A 23,712-nucleotide genomic window follows, 5' to 3' on the forward strand; every position below is an offset into this window, starting at 1 on the left:
TAATCCAACTATGAAGTCCATGCTAATATATTCACATTTCATTTGAGGCATGTCAAGCATACTTGCATATGTCATTCTTAGTCTCTCCCAATAGAAGCTTTTTTTTACTACATTAAGAGTCTTAGCATATCAGGATGAACCAAAAATGGAGAATTACGAGCTTTCCATATTATTTTCTTCTTGAGTTCTTGGCTTGCAGGAATACATAGTCTTGTCTTTACATAGGCAAGCTCTTAGTTTATGGAAAAATATTGATACTTAGGCTTGAGTTTTGGACTCGTATCTGTTGGGAGCTCATGCTTGACCACCAAGACCCACGGACTGCTTGTTGTTCAATTGTTTCAATCCGAGCACTAATGGCTACCTCTCTCACATAGCCGATACGTTATGCACCTCTATGAGTGTAGTGAGCTTACCTCGATGCCCAATTGAGTACCCTCCTCCTTCAAGCACACTGGTAGCTCCATGATTTGTGATGGAAGCTCAAGCAACCTCATGTCTCCACCTTCAAGCTCCATCCTCCATAGCCACACACAAGAAAAGAATAGAGAAGAGAAAAAAAGAGAAGAAGAGAGGATATGATGGAGAGCTTCTTCACCTTGATCCCTCTCCTGCCACACTCACTCCCTCACACTCTCACACTCCCTCTCTCAAGCACACACAAGAAAGAAAGAAGCAGAGAAGAAGAGAAGAATAGGATTCCACTTTGCCACACACCAAAGAATGAGCTTCTCATTCACTTTTTGAGTTTATATACAAAACCCTTATCCCTTTGTGCACCCATCCCCTTTTTTACATGACTAGCCATTATGGCAAGGTCCTCTTTTCCCTTCCCTTCTACTTGCCCTTTCTCTTTACCTATGAATGTCTACCCTTTATAATTTGCACAGGAGGGAGCCTAGATCTCTTTTACAAAAGTTTAATGGATTCCTTGTATTTAAAAATATTTTTTGCCTTTGACTTAGCTTTGGAGGCCTCCATTGCGCTTTTGGCCATTTCCCTTCATGCTTCTTTCTTTGTTTCCTCATTTGGAGTTTTCTTCGACTTCTTTGGACTTATTTTTCTCCATCTCAAACTGTGGTTAACATTACCCCCCTCCTAGATGAGTGCTAGTCCCATGGCACTTCTGTGTCTATGTGGATGAGGGTTCGGTGATTTGAAGGGTGGTTGGTGAGTTGATGATGATGGGGCCTCACGGGGATTAGTAATTGGAGAGAAGCTGATCAAAATGTTGAGGGGTGGTGGAGGCTGAGAATGGTTGGAATGGATGAATGGGGCCTCCAAAGTTAGTGGTTTACCACCTTTGTTTGTTCTTGAAAAGAAAAGAAGTGCACTACCTAGGGGCAGTGTCTACCTTGCCGTGTGGTGTATTGTACTCGTGCTAGTGAAACTAGGAGCTGGGTCAAAGGTGTTGTCCCATAGTTGAGGACCTAGTTTATGCATCATTGTGGGTAAAGTGCAAGGCTTAGGGACAAAGGTCTAGAAGTCCTACCATTGAGGTGCCATAAGTGTGAAGCGAGGGATGGGGCTAGGTAAATAATCCTAGGTGCAGTGATTGTGGCACTCGAATGATTTCAGGGGCTTAGTATTCTTCTTTTCTTTAATTTTCTTCTCTTTTTAAAAAAATGGATAAACACAATTGACATCATAGATACATGGTGCTCTTAGGCTGTACCTAGGTCTTCTTCTGATGATGCATCATGGGGTGGGCTAAGGGATGTTCTCACAAAGGCACGGCTTTGCATGTAGCTCTTGAGATTAGCCCTAATGTTTAGAGGTGTCATTGACAAAAAGGGGTGTCCACACCTCATAAACCAGTTATCATTCATGTCTTTGAGTAGCTTTATAAAAAAAGAGGGTAACAATGTAGCCCTCATCATTAGCGGCAGACCATGGCACAACTATCTATTCCTAGGTCGAGATAAAAAAAGAGTGGAAGTAGGTGGGCCTCCTTGATGGCTAGCTTTTGCTTTAGTAGAAACCTAATGGTCCTAAGATAATTACAAGTTGTGATGAAGGCAAGGTCTGGATAGGATGAGAAATCCTCAAGGATGGGCGTGATTGAAGGATAGATGTCTCTTGCCTTGAAGGTTAGGCACTCCTTGAGATTCTCTGCATTGGCATTGTAGATCTTGGGAAAGTCATACCTACCATGCCCCTCCCTATTGTAATCCACTCCATGCTTGCGAGGGTAGGTCATGTAGATAGGATTGCTCCTTTCTTCAGGGAGTGTGCCACAGATTTCCATCCATGCATCAAGGTTCGTATCCCAAATCCTTTTCCTCCACTTGGGTTGTGCTTCATAGCCCTGGACCATCTTGGAATCTGGTACACCTTGTCCTGCCAGTAGTTTGGGACCTTCCGCCTCCATCGAGTAATAACTATGCTCCGCTCCGCAACCCATCAATTTGCCAAGTTGTTGGCCATTCGAATTATGTTTTCCACTACTTCCACTAGATAGGACTCGGTCCAGGGCCCATGGGTAGAGGAATGATAGCTTGGAGGGATGGGTTTGGAGTTCTCCTTGCTCCAAAATACTCAGTTCTTGGGGCTAGTTGACAGGATAGCAATCCTCACATTGTGGCACACGCTCTCCATGAAGCTGTTGGGGTTGCACTCTAGCTCTTTGCTCGGCGCTTGCTCCACCAATTCTTGTCTTTTTCTCTTTGTTGCAATGATGTACTTGGCTACCTTTTGGATCTTCTTGGGGTACATCATGTAGTGGTGGGCTAAGCTCTCGGGCATGTTGCTCTTCTCCTAGCTCCTGCTCGAAGTCCGGCCCTTCCTTTGGCAGTTGCTCTTGTGGGATTAGAGTTGGGGGTGGATATGATTGCTCCTACTCTTCAAAAGCTATCTCCTTCAGCTCATTAGTGGAGAGGTTGGCTTGCCTCAAATACAGGCATTGTTCTTTTCTTGCTAGGCCAATAGCATGCTCCTACAGGCTGTACTTTAGGGCTCTGGAGGTCAATTCTAACTTCCTTCTCATCCTCTCCATGGAATCCTCGTTGTCCACTTACATTACATGGAGCATTGTACTTAAGAAGGCTTTTCGTTGTGCCTCTGAACTTGCTTCATGTGGCTTCATCTTTGGCCTCTGCCAACACCCGATCGCATTCTGCTATGTCCAAGCGCTCCAAGTTCTTGCACCCATTCAAAGTTGTGCTCTTCCCACTATTTGGCTCTCCCTTTCAACTCATCCTTGCCCTTCTCCATGCTTTGAGATAGCATCATTACCACCTTCTATTGTTCATTCCATACTTTTAGCATGTGTGTTTTTTCCTTGTTCTAGCGGTTCAACTGTTGGGCTATCTTTTGGGCTTGTTGTGCCATGGAGAGCTATGTGGAAGTTTTTGACAGCCTTTTGGATAGACCTTTGTTCTTCTGCATGTGGGCTTCTCAGTTTCCTTCTATATTTCACATTTAGTCATAGTTTTTATCTCCTCCACCTCCCGTTCTAGGTTCTTTAGCTGCTCTTGCAGCCCTTGGGTTCCTTCTCTTTCTCCAAGCATTTGATTTTCCTTTTTAGTCTCCCTTGTTCCTCCAACTCTAGGGAAATCCTCTTTTTCAAGTATTCTATTTCTTTTTTATATCTTCATGCCCTCTCTTCTATTGTAGCCTCTAGCTCCTCCGTAGCCTCTAGGATGTTTTTCATATTCCCTTGCAGCTCTTCACTCAACTTTGCTAGCTCCTCATTAAGTTGATGCATGCTTAGGAGGTTCTATTTCTCCTTGGCCCACCTTGCTTTCCACTTTCCTTCTTCTCCTTCCTTGGCTTTGTGCTACTCTTTTAGCTCTCGGATTTCTCATTGATGCTTTTCTCCTTGGCGGATAGCTTCCAACCTAAGTGTTGATGAGGCTTTTCTTTCAATCTCCAACTCAGCTGTTGCCACTCTCCTCTCTTCCTTGACCTTTTCTAGTTGGGCTAGAAGCTCTTTGACATACTCATTGTATGTTGTGGCCGTAGGCGTCGTGGGGGATGCTATAGTTGTGGAGGCCTCTAGCTTCTGCCTCTTAGGATCCTACCTCGATTTGTCGTCGATTGCAACCGGTCTTTTAGCTCCTTTAGTGGGGACACCTGCTTCTAAATCTGGAGCTATCTCATGCATCTTCGTTAGTAAAAACTACATCATGGAAATTAACTTGCTAGTGTCCATGACAATTGTAGTGTCTTGGGGGTAGTCAAGGTAGTCGTGGCATGGGACGTGAAAATTGATGGGAGGGGGTGCATTTGGGCCTTGCCCTTGCCTGATACTATTGGGATTGCTTCAATTTTTGAGGCCCTAGCACTACTGCTTGGCTCTCCTTCCCTCAAGGGCCTCATGGGTGGCTAGCTCTTCCATACCCAAAGTCTCCTCCACTGACCTATGCATGGCCTCGGCTATGTCTTCATATTCCTTTCTCCTCAACTCTTCTGCCTCTTGCTCTGCTTTTCTTTTTCTCTCTTCTTTGGTCCTCTTGGACTCTCTTTGGGCCCTCTTCAACTTGGCCCATTCCTCCTTTGTCATTGTTTATTTCATTTCCTTTTGTGGCTTTGATGGGGTTCTCTTCTTTGGTGCCTTGGGCTCTCTCTAGCTAGATTGTGTCTCTTGCTCTTCCTTATCACTTATAGTCCTCTTGTTAGACTGCTCCTACTTGGGGTTTGAAAATTGGTCAAGGGACTCCCCTACTTTCTCTTCACCTCCTTCTATGTCCTTCAAGGCCTCCTAGATTATGATCGTCAGTAATCCACCAAACCTGATGGTGGATGCCTTGGAGGAGGACTTTTTTCGGGCTAACCTTGCTGTGGAGGCTAGGGACTCCCCTCCTACTGTTGTTGTGTCTATGGTGGTCAAGGATTTTGTTGAGCTTTTGATGGTCTTTTGCATGAAGGTGTTCCAACCCACCTCATCTAGGGATCCAATTGCAATGCTTTCTAGCAATGGTACCCCAATTCTGTTCATAAGGGCATTGTATCTTTGTTTGGAGAAGAGGGTATGAACCATCTTTGTATGCAGTTTGATTTCAGGATTTGGGATGTCCACCAAGGTTATCCCATCCACTGTGCACACAATAGCCTTGCTCATCCCCAGCATGCTATACACTCCCTCTTTGGGAGTCTCTCTGTCCTGCTAGCCAAACCCAATGCCTTCTCCACCATCATAGGTCTCAAATCCACCTCTACTTGGTGGGTTTATTCCCCTTTTCTTCTCATCACCATGCCAGAGTTTCTTTCAATATTGAAACTTTCACAAATTCTACGCACTTGCTGTAATCGATCACCTACCCAGCCTTCTCTACGCACTTCTTTAGGCTACACTGGTCCATGAGTTATTTTATGGGTAGGCTTAGGGTGTGCTTGAACATGAACTAGTTGTAACCCCTCGTTTCTACCATCAAGTCATACTTTGCTTGCTTTTCATCCGTGAATGGGAGCTTGCCACCTTTATCTTGCCCTACCATTTTAGGTTCCTGTCATATATCATGGCCGACCATTAGTTTTCTTGAGTCAACTTCCACGAAGAGTTAGATAAAACATACATGAAAAGTTCTTGACAAGGTGAAATGCTTAAGTATAGAGTAAAATTTCCACTTCGAGAAATCAACACAATTCAAAAGTATCCATGATCATTTTTCCACATTCTAAGTCTTGTCATTTCAACATTGATTGATACTTAAGGCATGTTTGTTTTCTTGTTTTCTAGTTTTCTTTTTATGCTTATATTGTTTAGGATATCTCTTGATGGTCTACTAAGAATGTGCCAGCAAGGAATTGGTTCGGGTGGGCACGTCAGAGTTGGTATCAGAGCCTACGTTAATATAGGATATGATATAAGTATAAAAACTAGTAAAGATTTGTAACTATAGCATAAGATATCTTTTCCTTAAGTTGTGAATTCTTCTCTTGTTAATATATGTTCTTGATTTTTGTCAGAGGAACAAACCTTGGGAATGATTCTTGATTTTCCAAGTCATGTTTACGTCAGCCATGCACTCATCTAGTTTTAATTGGAGAAACCAAATGACGCAAATATTAGATCAGTTATACAATCATTTGCCCTTGTATTATGAAAGATGATGGGTGTTAAGCTAAGGGAACTGTTACATTGACACAAACTGTCTCACTTACCTCTGGAACAATTTAAAGAGGCTAAGATGGATGGGAATCCTTAAGGTTACCAAGATTTATCTATTCTATGAGGCTAGAGTAAACTCAAACATGTTCACCAGAGGGCAAGAAATGAAATGAAATCGATACATCTATGAGGAGGTCACAAAGGTTATACCAATTGACTGACTGATGGTTGTAGGTCGCTCCAATTGCCACATTTACAAAAAAGATAGATTACCTAATCTTACCCTAAAATATAGATTATTCGATATCCATTTCCGAACCCTAATTACTATGTAATGGATATATCACAATGCCATGCCTAGGTTGTAGTACGGAATCCTCTTCCAAGAATAATATAAGCCTTTGAACTAGTCGAATAATGTATTCCCTTTCTATTGGCGTAAGGAATTATTTTTGTCCATCTGTTGTGATCACAACTTGTTGTCATCTTAGCAATCAAGAATAATGAAAAAATATTATTAGTTTTGTTGATTTTTTTAAAAAAAATTTAATGAAGTTTGGATTGGTTAAACCCTAGTGGAAATAGGGCTAGCTTATAGCAAATTATTTCAAGGTGACGAAGTCGGAAGAAATTCCTTGCACTACAATAGAAACGAGGCATAGACGCGCATGTTAGACGTGCAAAGTTGGGCGCGTCTATCATCGCGTCTGTATGTGTGTGTAAAAAAGCGTGTAAATAGACGCGAATTTTACGTCTATATATCCGCGCAAATAGACGCGAATATAGACACGTTTTCAGATGCGTACACTACAACAAGCAGTAATTACAGATGCACGCACAGATGCGCACTAAAATTTTAAAAAATATAGAAGCAATTGCGTGTCTATATTTGCGTCTAATTTGCAGGTGAAATCGCATCTATGTGCGCATGTATATGCACATCTATAAGGGCATGTATATGCGCATCTATAAGAGTGTGTATATGCGCATCTATATGTGCATCTATAAGTGCGTTTAACTGTGCGTATATAAGCGTGTCTATAAGCAATTCATGCTCTATATACACGCGCTTATAGACGCGCGCACAGACGCGCACTAAAATTTTAAAAAATATTGCTGGTGTGTCATTCTTTTCAAAGTAGTCCCGTCTTGCATTTCTTTTGGGTTTTTTTGACAGGCGCACGACACAAAGAGAGGAGAAAGGAAGGGGCAAAGAAGAAAGGGTAAAGAGAGGAGGAAGCAATAGGAAAAGAGAAAGGAGAGGGAGGAGAAGGAGTTTGTAGCTCTCTCGTTGCCCATCACAACACCAATTCAAGGTGAGTCCTTCTTCTTGTCTCTCTCACTCACCCACTCACTCACTCACTCTCTCCCTCTCCCTCCCTCCCTCCCTCCCTCCCTCCCTCCCTCCCTCTCTCTTTCTCTCTCTATCTTTGCTTTGAGTTGTATTTTGCTTTCTTAGCTTTTGGTATGTTTGTTGCGACGAGGAGAACAGCGAAAGAGCAAGGAGATGGAGGAGAAGAAGGAGTTTGTAGTTGTGTCGTTGCCCATCACAACAAATATTCAAGGTGAGTCCTTCTTGATCTCTTCTCTCTCTCTTTCTCTCTCTCTCTCTCTCTCTCTCTTTGTGTGTGTTTACTCTGAGTTGTATTTTGGTTCCTTCTTAGCTTTGGGTATGTTAGTTGTTGCTTGCTTTTCCTAGTTTTATTTTGTGCTTCATTGCTAATTCGCGTCTACAAGCACGTCTGATATACAGAGTAGACGCTCTCGTAGACGCGCAAGTGTTGAAGATCCATAAAACCTCCTAGCTTTTTTTGAGCTTTGTGGACCTGGCGCATGTAAGAGTGCGTCTCATCCACAGAGTAGACATGCCTGTAGACGCGCTCGCATTAAACAACCACATCTCCTTTGAGGTTTTTTTTTTCATATACTGTTTTCGGCGTCTATAATCGCATCTATGTGCGCATGTATATGCGCGTGTATATGTGCATGTATATGCACGTGTATATGCGCATGTATGTGCGCATGTATATGTGCGTGTATATGCGCATCTATAAGTGTGTCTATCTTCGGGTGTATATGCGCATCTATATGCGCGTGTAGTTTTCACTATAAGCACGCTTGTAGACGCGAAATTGTAGACGCGCTAGTAGACGCGGTAATAAATGCGCTCGACATTTTTAAACACAATTCAAATATTGCATCTACAAGCGCGTCTATGGAGCCTTTTTGTTGTAGTGTTGCATTTCAAGCCATGTATATATCCTCTATGCATTCACTGGATTACAAATGGCAAAATAATGCTATAACTATCTTGTAGTGAATGTAAGGTCCTTATCCCTCATATCTAGAATGGCCATATGGGAAAGATTGATACGTAGAGGTTGATCATCCCCACTATATCAAGATTGACCTTAGGTGAATCCAACAGATAGAGAAATCAAAAGTTTGTTAAACTATCTCTCCTTGATGACCCTGAAAAAGATTCCATTCTTCATATTAACAAATGACTAGATTCCCAAAATCATTACGTATGTAAAGAACCAACCAAGTTCATCCCATTTGATAGAATTGCTATTGTAGGGAGTAACACTTGTCATAACTTCTGCAAATAAGGATATCTAGACCTTCCCACTAAATACCAAAATATGGATATACATGCCACAACTCTAGCCAATAGGATCTATTGTTAAGTTACCTGAGACCCATGGGTAAGTCAAAAGATAGAAGTAATTTTTTATTGAAATTAAAACTCTATTTTAATGCATAAACCTTGATCATTATCAAGGTTAGGAGACTAAATAGTACGTACTTTCCTTCCAAAATTAACAAGATCAATTAAGCAAGTTAACATCTTTCTTGAATACTATTATTTTAAAAAAAACATGAGAATTGTTTGAATTCCCAAGATGTTTCCTCGAACCTCAATATCTTAGAAGCTCAAGAGAAGAAATTTCTTCTCAAGAAATATAAGCCACTGGAATTCGATGGAATTCGATGGTAAAGGAAAGGATACTCCAACTGAGGCGAAAACATGGATAGAATCTATGGAAGATTGTTTCATTACTACAGGGACTACACTATCAAATCAAGCAATGATTGCAAATTTGAAACTAACAGGAGATGCCCGTCTTTGGTGGAAATAGTGGTGCAAGGACCAAGGAATATCCAAAACCGCTATCACTTGGGACAAGCTTAAGGACGCTATGCGTTGGAGATACCTTCCACCCATGTATCAAGCCCAAAAGATGAATGAGTTTTTCAACTTAAAGCAGTTACACCTAAGCCTAGAAGGTTACTACTCCAAATTTGTAATACTTCTAGAATATGCACATATGATGGATATTTCACAGCAAGTATCCAAATTTTGCAATGGTCTAAATCCACCCTTGAATATGCATCGTGAGTCAATGTAACCATCAGATTTACAAGATGCATTGATTTTAGTATCTCCAATAGTTCAGGAGATGGAACAAAGGCCAAGAAATACTAAAGTTTGGAACATAAACCATCAGAATAAGGGCAACTTCCAAGGATATGCAAAAAGAGCCCAAGGACATTATCAACCAAATAGGACAAAGAGAGCCAAGTCAAACATTGTGGGAAACTTCATACCCAGAGGAAAAGACAATGAGGCTCGAAGGTGCATTTATTGCAAGAAACCAAGACATTTCAAAAGGCAATGCTCAAAGCTTGGCCCAAACAATCACCAAGGTCAGTTTCGTGGGCAGAACCAAGCAGTTAGGGGCAAAGTTGCTGGAGTATCCCCGAAAGAGATCAGTAATGATAAAGATCCTATGATGGAAACTGATATGGAAAGAGCAAGAGTACATGCCACTCTCAATAATAAGGGTCCAAATAGCCGATTCTCGGTGATCCAAACACCAGCAAATTATCAAGGTAAACCCTTTTGCATTCTCATTGACTATGGAAGTACCCACTCTTTTATATCACCAAGATGTGGCAAAAAGCTACGCATAAATACTACTCCTACACCTACATTTCTTGTGGAGTTAGTGAATGGTAAAGAAGTTTTTTTGGGGCAACAAATTTGCAAGGTAGAATTTAGCTTGGGTGGCAATACTTCCAAAATGAGTTTTCAGATTATGAACCTCGAGGCTTATGAATGCATGCTAGGTATGGATTGGTTAATTCAAAATAACGCCCATATCCGTTGGCGAAAAGGGCCAAATTACATTTCAAAACTTAAAAGGAGAACAAGTAACCACTAATGAGGGAAAAACAAGAAAATCTAAGGTTCAGCTGGCTAAAGCTTCCCAAATAGTGAAAGGATTGAAGAAAGGATTACACCTCTATCTAATTGCAGGATAGAGAAACCAAGGACCAACCATCTTGGCTAAAAGATTATATGGATGTTTTTCCAAAAGACCTAACAGATCTTCCACCGATAAGAGAGGTAGTTCACTAGATCCAACTCATTCAAGGCAGTGCTCCTGTAGCCAAGCGACCCTACCGGATGTCAAATCCCGAAGCCATCAAGCTAAATAAACAACTCAAATAGCTATTAAACCAAGGATACATCCATCCAAGTAATTCACCATGCCATGGTACTATTCTAGAAAAAGAAAGGTGGAACACTCAGCCTTTGTATTGATTACCATGGATTGAACGAAGTGAAAGTGAAAAATAAATATCCAATCCCTAGGTCAGACAAGTTTCTTGAATGACTATATGGAGAAAAGATGTTTTCAAAGATCCGTTGGGCTACTATCAAATAAGAATCAAGGAGGAAGATATCCCTAAGATTGCCTTTAAGACAAGGTATGGTCATTATGAATTTATTGTGATGTCATTCAAATTAACGAATGCTCCTGCCACCTTCAACAAGTTGATACAAGACATTTTCAAACCCTATCTTGATGACTTCATCCTTGTCTTCTTTGATGATATCTTAACATATTCCAAGAATGAAGAAGGCCATGAACCACAGCTACGAATAGTTCTTGAAATAATGACAACCCACAAGTTGTATGCTAAAAAAAAGAAATGTGATTTCTTCAAAATGTAGATTGAATATCTAGGGTTCATAGTGTTAGCAAATGGCATTTTAGTGGATCTATCCAAGGTCAAAGAGGTACAAGATTGGCCACCCCCAACAACGATCAAAGAAGTGTGAAGCTCTCTAGGGCTAACAGGTTGATATAGAGTCTTCATTAAAGACTATGTCTCAATCATTGTGCCTCTCATTGACCTTCTCAAGAAGTAGGTCTCCATTATATGGATATCCACCAAACAATCTAGCTTTGAAAAGCTTAAGCATAGTTTGGTAACTACCTGTATTTTAAGGATACTTGACCTAAGCAAGGAGTTCAAAGTCATAATTGATGCAAGCTCTCTTGCATTGGGATGTGTGCTTATGCACGAAGGACATCTAGTAGCCTATGCTTCAAGGAAATTAAAAATCGATGAAAGAAACTATGCCACACATGATGTAGAATTACTTGTTGCAATTCATGCCTTTAAATTATGGAGACATTACCTGCTTGGTAACAAGTTTTTCTTAGTCACTGATCACAAAAGCTTGAAGTAGATTTTCACTCAGCTAGACCTCAAACAACGTCGATGGATTGAGATTTTGCAAGAATTTTATTTTGAAATTAAATATAGACTAGGTAAAGAGAATGTGGTTGCGGATGCCCTAAGCTGTGAATAATTTATTAATACTCTAATTCTAGAGGAAGCCTTTAGGAAAAAAACTCTTTCTACAATGTATTCAATGCCTAGTAACCCGTGAATCATTTCTTAATGCTTTAATCCTAGAGGAACCCTTTAGGGAAAAAAACTCTTGCTACAATGATTTCAATGCCTAGTAACCTTATCATAGAAATGGCCAAAAAAGAAGTAGTGAAGGATCCAAGTTATCAAAGAATGCTAAGAGAAATTCCCATTAAGGATACTATTAAACCTAGTTTGAGATGGAGAAAAACAAGCATACATTTTTAAATGCAAGGCACCCATTGAATTTTGTAAAAGAGTGCCAGGCTCCCTCCAATGCAAATTCTAAAGGGTAGATGGGCATAGGTAAAGAGAAAGGGAGACTAGAAGGGAAGGGAAAAGAGGACCTTGCCATAATGGTCGGTCATGTAAAAAAGGGGATGGGTTTTCAAAGGGATAAGTGTTTTTTATATAAAATCAAAAAGTGAATGAGAAACTCATTCTTTGTTGTGTGGCAAAGTGGACTCCTCTTCTCTTCTTCTCCCATTTTTGCTTGCTTGTGTATGCTTGAGAGAGGCAGTGTGAGAGTGTGAGGGAGTGAGTGTGGTAGGGTAAGGGATCAAGGAGAAGAAGCTCTGCATCATCTCCTCTCTTCTTCTCTTCTTTTCTCTTCTCTTCTCTTGTCTCGTGTGCGGCTATGGAGGATGGAGCTTGAAGGTGGAGGCTTGAGGTTGCTTGAGCTCGCATCACGAATCGTGGAGCTACCAGTGTGCTTGAAGAAGGGTACTCAATCGAGCATCGAGGTAAGATCACTACATTTGTAGAGACGAATAGTGCATCGGCTATGTGAGAGGTAGCCATTAGTGCTCGGCTTGAAATGCTTAAACAATAAGTGGTCCATGGGTCTTGGCGGTCGAGTGTGAGCTCCTAGCATTTTGGTTCCATTGCCGGGACCAATGGATTTGAGCCTTGAGAGCTTGCGCACTTCAAATCGAGCATTGAAGTAGAGTTTCACCCCCAAACTGGTGCTTGATATAGGTAAATCTCAGATTTAGGCACTTTGATCTTTGAAACAAGTAAGTGTTTGGAGTTTTTGATGAGTAGACAAGTAGATTACTTCAGCCCAGGGATTGCTTTGTGATTTTTGGTTGCATATAGGTAGATTAGGACCAAGAACTTGCAGGGAAACAATAGGGTTTTTTTACTGTGAAACATGTAGAACAAGGAAAAGAAAATGAAAAAAATGAGTTTTGGGGTTTAACGCATGCAAGACATGGAGTTGGAAGGTTAAGGATGGCTAGACAAGACCCTAAAAGCCCAAAACCAATAGGAAAGAGCTCATTTATGCACTTCACTATGAGAGAGAGAGAGAGAGAGAGAGAGCTGCAGGTACAAAATGAATTGAGTGTGTTGATTTTGAGTCCAATCTTTCATTCCAGGTACCTGCACGCCTTCCCAGTGCTGTAATTGCTTGTTTTGGAAGGTTACAAGTTAGGCGATAACACTAGGGACCTCTAGCATCGATCGTGCCGGCATTTGTGTTTGCACTCATCGTAGTCACCAACTGTCGGTGTCTGACTCCTTGATTCGGGACCATTTGATTGGTAGAATCGGACCGTTTGACTAGTCAATTAGACCATGACTAGTCGGGCTAATGCCATTTAGATGACCTTCTATCCAGTTGGACAACCCCAACCAAACACGCAATTCAGACCACTTTGTGTCCAATCGAACATATCCAATCCAAATCGGACCATTCGACTCACAGAGTCGGACCACCCACAGTCGGTGTGAGTTGCATTTTCCATTTTGCATTCACACCCCACATTGGTTTTATCACTTGAAGTGCACTGAAAAGCCAAGAGCCTGATTTCGCATAGTTCACGGAAGAGAGCATGCACTTACATACGCTGAGTGAGTTTAAGTTAAGGAGTGTTTGTAGATAATAAGGAACTCACTCTGACCTAATCATTAGAACAAACCCACTAGTAGGAGAAAACCCTAAAACATAGTTGGGTGATTGAGAACCCCAAGCATAGGACCAATCAAGAATGGATACCATTGGAGGAGTGGATTTACCCGACTTGGTCAACCTCATCGACACCTTGGTGGAACAAGAGATCACAACCATGGCAAAGTCAAGAACCAACCATAGGCATAGCAAAGAGCTTGATCTAGGTGGGTTCCCTTGATAAAAACCAACGACTAGTTGCCAATTATGACCTACAGACCCGGATAGACCACCATGGTAGGACATCCAAGGATATCATAGTCGATCTCAAAGAGGAGAGGAGAGTAGTGTGGGAAGCTTTGCAGGGCATAATGACTTACAATCAGGAGCAGCAAGCCACGAGCTTGTGATAGAACATAGAAATGCGTGAGATTCAGTGAGTGCTAGCCCTAACAAGCCAAAATAGGATAGGACCTGATGTAGAAAGGGAATGAGTGCTAGAAAGAGATCTCACGCCGAGCAAGCTTCTAATGAAGTGACTGCTAGACAATGCTTCTACTGAGCAAAGCATGGCTACAATGGCAACCTCGTTGCTTGCAAGATTATGGGTCAACCAGGGCTCTAAGAGCCAATCAAGAATCCCTATTGTGGCTAAGCAACTAGACAAGTACCAGTTGAATGGTGACCCATATAGCTTCATGGAGCAGTTCAAGCAAGTTTGCAAGGCCAATGGCCTCACTGATCTTACTTTGCACTCACAAGATTTCGTTCTATGCTTAGGAGATAAGGGTAGGACTTGGTACACAAGTCTAAAAGAGTTTCAAGTTAAGCACCCAAGTACTCAGGATAAAGGAAAGGGCATGGACGCAAGTCAAGAGCTAGCGGAGATGAAGATGGAGTTTGCCAAATTACAAGAAATGATGAGACGACTTACATGCCCTCATGTCCAATGTGTGTATTGTGGCGAAAACCACCTGCCCACCGTGTGTCAGGACCCAAGGGTGGTAGGTTTGGTCACAATCTCATGCATTGCTCAGACTGCCGAGAAGATTCTTGTACTCACAACCATACGGATAGCCTTACCTAGAGAATAGGTCACAAAACTTCTTCAGAAGGGGAGTCCCATTGGGTCTCTTGGCATCTAATGATGCCAAACCAACCATTCCAAGGATGTAGATAAACCCCATAGGCATATCTAGACCACCTAGACCCTATGTAACCCATCCACCAAGTGACCCTCCTATCCACTACGTGGAGGACTACGTGGAGGAGCTAAATGATGAGGACCCTTATGTGCATTCCTATGTATCGTATGATGAAGAGGGAAATGCAATCCTTATGGATTACCAACCTGTACCGACCGATGGTGATGGCGCTAGGAAGAGGTAGAGGCAGAGGATTTGGAGGGCAGACCCAAGAACCAATCTCATGTTGGACTTGTGGACACCTAGGACATATCTCCTCACGCTGCCCCAAACGGAGGTAGGCTAATCAGGAAAAGGTTGATCTTAGATGTCCAAAGTGTGGAATCACTCACCTATTTTCCAAATTCCCTAGATGAAGACTACCCTCTAGTGGGGCAAATGAGTCATCTGTACCATTGGGGCTATTCAGAGTTGAGACATTTAATGGAGAGGACACACCCATCCCGTTGCATGTCATGACCCGCGTAGACCTACCAACTTAGATGCAACCTTAATCGAAAAGAAAAGTTGAAGGCAAAGGAGAAAGAAAGCTACCACAAAGGTTATGCTAAAAACCGAGAGTGTTATGATGCTACCTACTGAAAAAAAGGTGATAGATGCAAGGCACAAATGTCAGCTCCAAAGACGGTTGAGAAGGGGAGTGCAAAGGTCAGCAAGTACCCCAACTTGAAGCACCAACTCGAGGCCATCAAAAAGGTCAAGGACTGGGTAAAAGAAGCTTAGGAGCACCTAAAGGATGCTGAGCCCATATTGGAAGATAAGCTAGATGATCCCATAAGCGTAAGCACACCAGTCTTGCCTCCACGACCAAAGTCATGGAACACAGCTATACCACAAGCAGTTCTTCTTAAACAGAGCCTACATGCTACAGGCCAACAAACTAGTCAATGCTATTGGCCAAGAAACACAAAGTTAGGAGAGAGGCAAGCGAGTAACAGCCTCCTCACCATGCTAGTAACCACCCTGGTGACTCTGAGCCTAGGAGATTTGCTTAGGCAGCATCTGACACTATGGTAAGAATTAAGTAGATGATTGAAGGACCAATGGAGCAAGTGATAGCTAATCTACATGATCATGATGTGGTAACTCAGATACCCAACCTGACGCTACACTCAATGTCAAAGTCCTTACACGTGAATGCATTTTGGGCAGGCACCAAAATGCATGCAGTCTTACCGGTCCTAGCACTAGGAGACACCACAAGAAAAGGAATTGTGAATATGTGATGGTACCTAAAATGGGCCGGCACTGGATATGGCACTAGCCGGACCTCATGCATATGACAGACAACCCCACCACACAGCCTCGCGGACCCAGGAGCGTCTAAAATTCACTTTGCACTAAATGCTTATGACAATTTTGCATTTGTATCCAATATGTAGTCCAACATTCACCTTCCCTTCTCCTCAGAGGGAGATCCCATAACATATAGGCATAATGCCTCGTAATACACACATAAGGAAGCACCTCTCGGCTGATTGCTGCGGCTCCATTGCGGCTCTCCTACACCTCAGGGATTGGCCCCAAGATGCATCACTAACACATATAACATTCGCACAAACTCCACTCTTTCATAATTCAGCGTTCCAGGAGATTTTGATTTGCCTCACAAAACTTTCCCTAAATGGAAGCACCCGTCTAAACCTACAGCTTGGGTTTCCTGTCCTCTCAACGTTGGTCAAAGTTTATCAATCAATTGCAATGCATTCCAGCAGATACCACGTGACATGCTTGATGCAAGGTGTATGACAATTGTGCATAACCATTTTATGATTTAAAAAAACCAGCCATGTGAGGTGCGAAAAACAGCCCTTTTAGGAATTTTAACTAAGTTTTACGTGCTGCGCTGCTTTAGAGACTAGCACCGGCACTTCCATGCTACTAGTCGCCTATATTTAATTATGAAACGATCCCTAAATGCTATGCACAAAGAAGAAAACCAAAATTTTTATCTTTTCAACAATTAGATCATCGCACAAACTTCCTTCCCCCCCCCTTACCATTTAGGTGTTGCCGCGGTGCATATGTGTAAATGATTATTTAGTATCATTTTTATATGTTAAAAATAATAAACACGTACTATAGCACAAAGGACGAGGTCAAACTGAAGCTTAACCTCATGCTTTAACCTTGCCAAACATTCACGCACATAAATCTTATTTTTCTATATTTTTTGAGTGCGAAAATCCCAATTTTCTTCATTTTTCAATATTTTTTTCTATTTATTATTCATAGAAAATAGGTATTTTCTGATTTATTTGTGTTGGCTTATTATTTTACTAAAACTTAACATTTTCTTTGAGTTTATCCCATTTCCACTTCTTTCTCCCAACTCAAAAATTTAAAAAACCACTAATTTCCATTAAAAATGACATTTTACGGGTTTTAAAGAATTAATAATGGCTCTAAATCATTGCGGGTTCTGTATTTTTGTAGTTATAGCCCTCAAACATGATGCAAATAAGGTTCAAACAAAAATTCATCACATATGAACAACATTTGTGTAAAATTGGAGCATACCGCGTTTCTTGCGTGTTGCGGGTTTTCTAATAATTATTCTGGGAAGCCCACAGACCGATCAGCAACCATTCTTCAGTGCTAAACCTCTTTCCTCAACCTCCTCTTCATCTTGAAGCAATCCGAAGCATTCTTCAGCCCCTCTTCTTCTTGATTTCTTGCACAGGAATTGCCTCTATGCACGAGAGAGAGGGAGGAGAGAGAAAGATTGGTTTTTTATCTCTTTGCTCCGTGCATCATTCCTTGATCCGTTTGTGGCAATGGAGAGTGAAGGATAGAAGCATCTCAAGGCCTGGAGGATTCCTCTTGCCTCCACCGATCAGACACTGATGAAGAATGGGGGAAAAAATGGGGCGCAAAAAACAGACCCCCCCCAACATTTCATTTCGTGAGCATTAAGCTCTTTGTTAAGAGCTTTTAAGCTCTTAATCAAATTATCTAGTTCATGCCTTTTGCATTCACACTTTTGGAAAGTGGTTTTTTTGCTTTTGGAGGGGCAAGCAACATTGGATTCGAGATCCGTCTGGACAGGTAGTTCCGTGGCATCAAAATATATCTTCCTGACTTCCAAATCCAGTAGCCACTTCACAACAGGAGCACAACTAGAACCACTCATAGAATGCTCATCTAAGCTTGTAGACCTAATGGTTCTATCAATTTCACTGTCACAACTACCTCTCATGGGAGTGTTGCAAGCCTTGATGGGACTTACTGGGCTTGGAATCTTTTTATCCCCAGAGGGTATATTATCCCTACTCTTGCCATTTTCTAGCTTGGAGATTTTGGCTACCAAGGTTCCTCTCATAGGCTGCCTTGGTATCAACAAGAAAGCTGTCTCCTGGTAGAAATGGTTGGAAGTTAGGATGAACTTGTACTGAGTGGGGAAAACTCCAAAAGTTTTCCCAACATCTCTGAATATGTCCCTTATAATCAATGGTATGCATCTTTGCTTCCCTTAACGACTTAGGATTCCGCAGTCCCACTTGGATTTTCATATTAATCTCTAAGCCACTCAAAAAGAGCTCACATAGCATATCACCTAGAAATATAGTAGCTCTTCTTGGCCAAAGCCTCAGAATATCATCAAAGGATCTAACGTATTCTTTAATAGAAGGATAGGACTCTTGCCTAATTTGCATCAGCTGCCCTAAAACTTGGGTCATAGGCACCTTCTTTTCATATTCATCTAAAAATCGATCACTCAACTCCTCAAAGTATTTAATAGACCCCCTTGAGAGGCTCCAATACCATTTTCTAGCCTCTAACTTTAGGGTACTTAAGAATACGAGCATCCAATGAATATCATTGAACCCACTTGCAGGGCAAGTTAGGTCATATTCTCGTAAATGCACCATCAGATCCTCATTAACCAGCCCATGAAACACTGGGAGATCCTTATAAGGAGGAGGGCATTTAGTCATTTCCTTCAAGATCAGCACTCGGGCATTAAAATCCTCATATTCATAACCTAACTCTAGTGTCTTGGGGTCTCCAACCTCTTCCATTTCCACCTTTACTGGTGTAGGAAGGTTAATATCATCCTTGCTATCCCTTTCTGCCAACTCACAGAGTGGTCTAGGGAGTCCTATGCTACGCACTAAGGAGTCCACCCCATCGCTTGATGTTGGTGTTTTAGTAATTCTATCCTCATTTGCTATTGTTTCCCTAGAATCGGAGGTAGGTCCTAATAGAACCTTCCTTTCTAATAAGGGTTTTCCACATATGTAGATATCGTCTAATGCTTTATAGATCTGCAATATTGCGCTTTGGAACCCAATTGCATCAGGCCCTAGCATCGGAGGTATCTCCTGCTCATAGGTATATATTACTTTGACTAATGGCATCACGGTCTTTTCGGTCAAAAACTTATCGCTTTTGAAGATCACAAACGACTATGCTATCCTAACATCACTTTTGCTCCCTAATCTTTCCTCTAGCTCCCATTGACTATCTCTCATGATTACTCCATGTGTATTTCCCCATAGTGACTCAAACTCCATCATGGTGTCACTTTCAGGGCAAAGGGTAAAGTAATCGATCACATTTCTAGCCAAATATCCCACCAAACCATTTAGAATGGACAAGGTATCTTTAGGGTTATGGGGATTCCTTGGTTTCATCGTCATGCTCATGGCGGAAACTTCAATCCACCTATTTTAGCATCCACTGCTTTAAGGCGGCTATCAACTATATAATAAAGCAAACATGTCCCTTATAAGACCAAGATTCAAAAACCACCATTTATAGGCAGCTCCCGGCAAACGCACCACTGATGGGACCTAAAATGGACCGGCACTGGCTATGGCACTAGTCGGACCTCATGCATATGATAGACAACCCCACCACATGGCCTCATGGGCCAGGAGTGTCTAAAACTCACTTTGCACTAAATGCTTATGATGATTTTGCATTTGTATCCAATATGTAGTCCAACTTTCACCTTCCCTTCTCCTCAGAGGGAGATCCCATAACATATAGGCATAATGCCTCATAATACACACATAGGGAAGCACCTCTCGCCTGATTGCCGGGACTCCATTGCAACTCTCCTACACCTCGGGGATTGGCCCCAAGATGCGTCGCTAACACATATAACATTCGCACAAACTCCACTCTTTCATAATTCAACGTTCCAGGAGATTTCGATTTGCCTCACAAAACTTTCCCCAACGAAAGCACCCGTCTAAACCTACAACTTGGGTTTCCTGTCCTCTCAACATTGGTCAAAGTTTATCAATCAATTGTAATGCATTCCAAGAGATACCACGTGACATGCTTGATGCAAGATGTATGCCGATTGTGCACAACCATTTTATGATTAAAAAACCCAACCATGTGAGGTGCGGAAAATAACCCTTTCATGAATTTTAACTAAGCGTTACGTATTGCGTTGCTTTAGGGACTAGCATCGGAACTTCCATGCTACTAGTCACCTATATTTAATTATGAAACAATCCCTAAATGCTATGCACAAAGAGGGAAATCAGAATTTGTATCTTTTCAGCAATTACATCGTCGCACAAACTTCCTCCCCCCTCCCCCCCCTCTACCGTTTAGGTGTTGTTGCAATGCATAAGTGTAAATGGTTGTTTTGTATCATTTTTATATGTAAAAAACAATAAACATGTACTATAACACAAAGGACACTGAGGTTTAACCTCATGCTTTAACCTTGCCAAACATTCACGCTGTCGAAGGGTTTCGAAAACAATGTGACAACTTCAGAAGTCCTTGATAAATTTCAGGATAGAAAATCAAGCAAGAGAACGAAGTCAAATCTGTTATGACAACAAATACTTCCTGTGATGTTGATCAGTTGGGAAGATAAAAAATGTACATGATCATATAGAATTCTTTGTATTGAATGAACCATCTTCAAAAAAAACATAGAAAAGTTCTGATAATATATATCATGTGTGTCTCTCTTTTCTGCATTACTGTCAGAATAATCAATGTGCTTTGGTGATGGAGTAGATGGAATGAAAAAGTGGCATATGGAGAGCCCTTGTAGAGTTGAGATACTTGTACCAAAAATAGGAGATGTAAAGCTTCGACCAGTAGAACTTAAGAATGATCAATAACTGTTTGTATTGGTACCAATGACAGGGCTCAAGCAACTAAATACCCTCAAAAATGATACTTAGCATGCTACTGTTCCACCTACTAACAAAGATCTTATTTGTTGAAGCAATCAGACCCATATGACTATGAAGCTTTCCATATAATGCTGAAGTACTCCTGATTCCTGGCCATCATTATCAGTGCCAGGACCATAATCGTTTGTTAAATACATTGATCAGTAGATATGCCTTAAAACTTTCTTAATAACATATGCACAAATGCGCATGTCCAACATGGAGTGTTGATGTAGTAGGCATGGGCTCACCTCAGATTCCAAAACTGTTCACATATTTATGCGTCTGATTCCAAACTGTATTTTGAGGGCTTTAAGACACCAATGTAGGGCAGAGAACGATAGCGCTCAGCAAAATCCATTCCATAACCCACAACAAAATCATCAGCACACTCAAACCCTCGATAAAATCTACCACCACTTGGAAGCTGTAGTGAAATCTTTCTGCGAGAAACTTTGTCAAGAAGTGCACAGACTGAAATCGATTCTGTCCCTTTTTCACTCAAGTATGTTACCAAGCGTGAAAGTGTGGTGCCAGTATCAATGATATCCTCTACCACTAGGACGTGCTTGCCAGTAATGTCAATTTGGATATTATCAACAATTACAGCAACTCCACTAGACTCTGTCTTACTGCCATATGATTGAACTCGGATAAATTCTACTGTAACTGGCAAAGTAATTTCCCTTACAAGATCAGCCAGGAACATATATGCACTAGTGGCAACCCCGATGACGGCAAGAGGATTCGTGAGAGCAAACTCGCGAGATATGGTGAAGCCGAGCTCTTTCACGTGCTCCTGGATGTGCAAGGGGCTCCATAGGATCCGTTGTATGTGTCCGTCCTCCTCGCGGTCGCCATTCTTCCTTAATCGATCCTCTCTCCTTCCAGTTCAAGCATACTGTTCATCGAAGTCGCAGAGAAAACGAGTTCCCCCCCCACTGTTCAGCCGCAGAGTACCCCTTTTCTCCCTCTCTCGTCTCTCCAATGTTGGGATTTGACAACTAATTTAGCTTATGTCTCAAACCCACTGATCTGTACTCTGGATTGCGGGCGGAGACTCCACGGCTGCAGAGCAGAAGACTGTGGGAAGGATGAAAGATGTTGGTAAGCTCATCAATAGAAGAAATCTTCCCAGCGAGGCACCTGATCAAGCTTCACGACTGAATCAATGAAAGCTCCTGTACTCATACACGAATACATTTCTTGTGGCCTTCGACCATCCCTCTGTTCCTCTCTCTGGCCCGTTTTTCCGTGCATGGATCAGAAGAAGAAAAGCTCGCAGCTTACATGAAGGCTTCTCATGGCTGTCTCTGGGTCCTCTGAATCTCCGACTGCAGATGTCGATCGATTTCAATAATTAGCGAGGCCAATCCTCCTATTCCTTTGGTGACATGGATTGGCTTTTTCTTCTGCGCTCCTCCCCTGCCATCCGACCTTTTTTCCATGCTTCCTTTCTTTTTTTTTTTCTTTCGAATCTGCTTTTTCCCCCCTTGTCTGATTCAAAAAAAGCTCCTCCTTTTTTTCCCAAAAAAACCTCTTTTTCCTTCCTTTTCGTTCCACACCAAATTAGCGTCCCTGAGATTTGGCCTCATATTTAGCAGGTTCCCAGTATGCGACCCTTGAATAAGTCTGGTCTCATATTTAGCACAGCACCAATCAACAGACCACCTGCACTTCTCCCATGGATACATAGCTTGTCCTTAGCACCAAAATTGTGTGCCAATAGATGTTCTGCTGAGGCAATAAAGTCAGTAAACGTGTTCTTCTTTTTCAATAGCTTTCCATCTTCATACCATTTTCTTCCCATCTCTTCCCCTCCGCGTATGTGTGCAACAGCATACACAAATCCTCTATCAACCAGCGCTAATCTATTTGATCGAAATTCTGGCTCAATTGGATACTCATATGATCCATATCCATACAACAGCATGGGATCTGTACCATCTAGTTTCACAAGATCCTTCCTGTAGAGAATAGAAATCGGTAGTTTTGTTCTATCAACTGCCGTTGCCCATTCACGAGTTGTCACATATTTCATACATGTCCACAAGCATGTCACCAACAACAGAGTCTCTTTCTAGGCCCCTTAGGATGATCTCAGCTTGTATCTCTTGGCCCATTGGGAATGCTCCTATGCTGCCATAGGCTTTCAAACGAACCCTTGGTCACAATCAAAGTGGTCCATGAGATTGCATCTTGAGTCACCAATCTACCAAAACTCCTTGTTCTTCTCCGTCTTCATTATAGAATGAAAGAGCAAACATAACAACTAAGTATGTACAAAGTATCAAATCACACACACGACTTTTGGGTGGTTTCACACCTCGAATGCGCAGCAATATGACAACGCATATAAATCTTATTTTTTCATATTTTTTGAGTACAAAAATCCCAATTTTCTTCATTTTTCACTATTTTTTTCTATTTATTATTCATGGAAAATAGGTATTTTCTGATTTCTTTGTGTTGGCTGATTATTTTGACTGAAACTTAACATTTCCTTTGATTTTATCCCATTTCCACTCTTTTCTTCCAACTCAAAATAAAAAAACCACTAATTTTCATTAAAAATGACATTTTACGGGTTTTAAAGAATTAATAACGGCTCTAAATCATTGCGGGTTCTGTATTTTTGTAGTTACAGCCCTCAAACGTGATGCAAACAAGGTCCAAACA

The 23,712-nt window shown here is 41.6% G+C and overlaps 1 pseudogene across 1 annotated transcript; it reads right to left on the reverse strand.

The window, feature by feature from the left end:
• Nucleotides 1-21,004: 21,004 nt before the first annotated feature.
• Nucleotides 21,005-23,074, reverse strand: LOC148026556 (uncharacterized; annotated as a pseudogene). Its single transcript, XR_015692757.1, has 4 exons — nucleotides 22,830-23,074; nucleotides 22,075-22,179; nucleotides 21,285-21,917; nucleotides 21,005-21,143 (listed from the first exon to the last, which is right to left on the reverse strand). The product of XR_015692757.1 is annotated as an uncharacterized LOC148026556 (transcript).
• Nucleotides 23,075-23,712: the final 638 nt, after the last annotated feature.

The sequence above is a fragment of the Lygodium microphyllum genome, chromosome 13 (genome assembly GCF_053477565.2).
Source record: "Lygodium microphyllum isolate KBCC chromosome 13, Lygodium_microphyllum_v1.1.10, whole genome shotgun sequence".
Classification (NCBI taxonomy): Eukaryota; Viridiplantae; Streptophyta; class Polypodiopsida; order Schizaeales; family Lygodiaceae; genus Lygodium; species Lygodium microphyllum.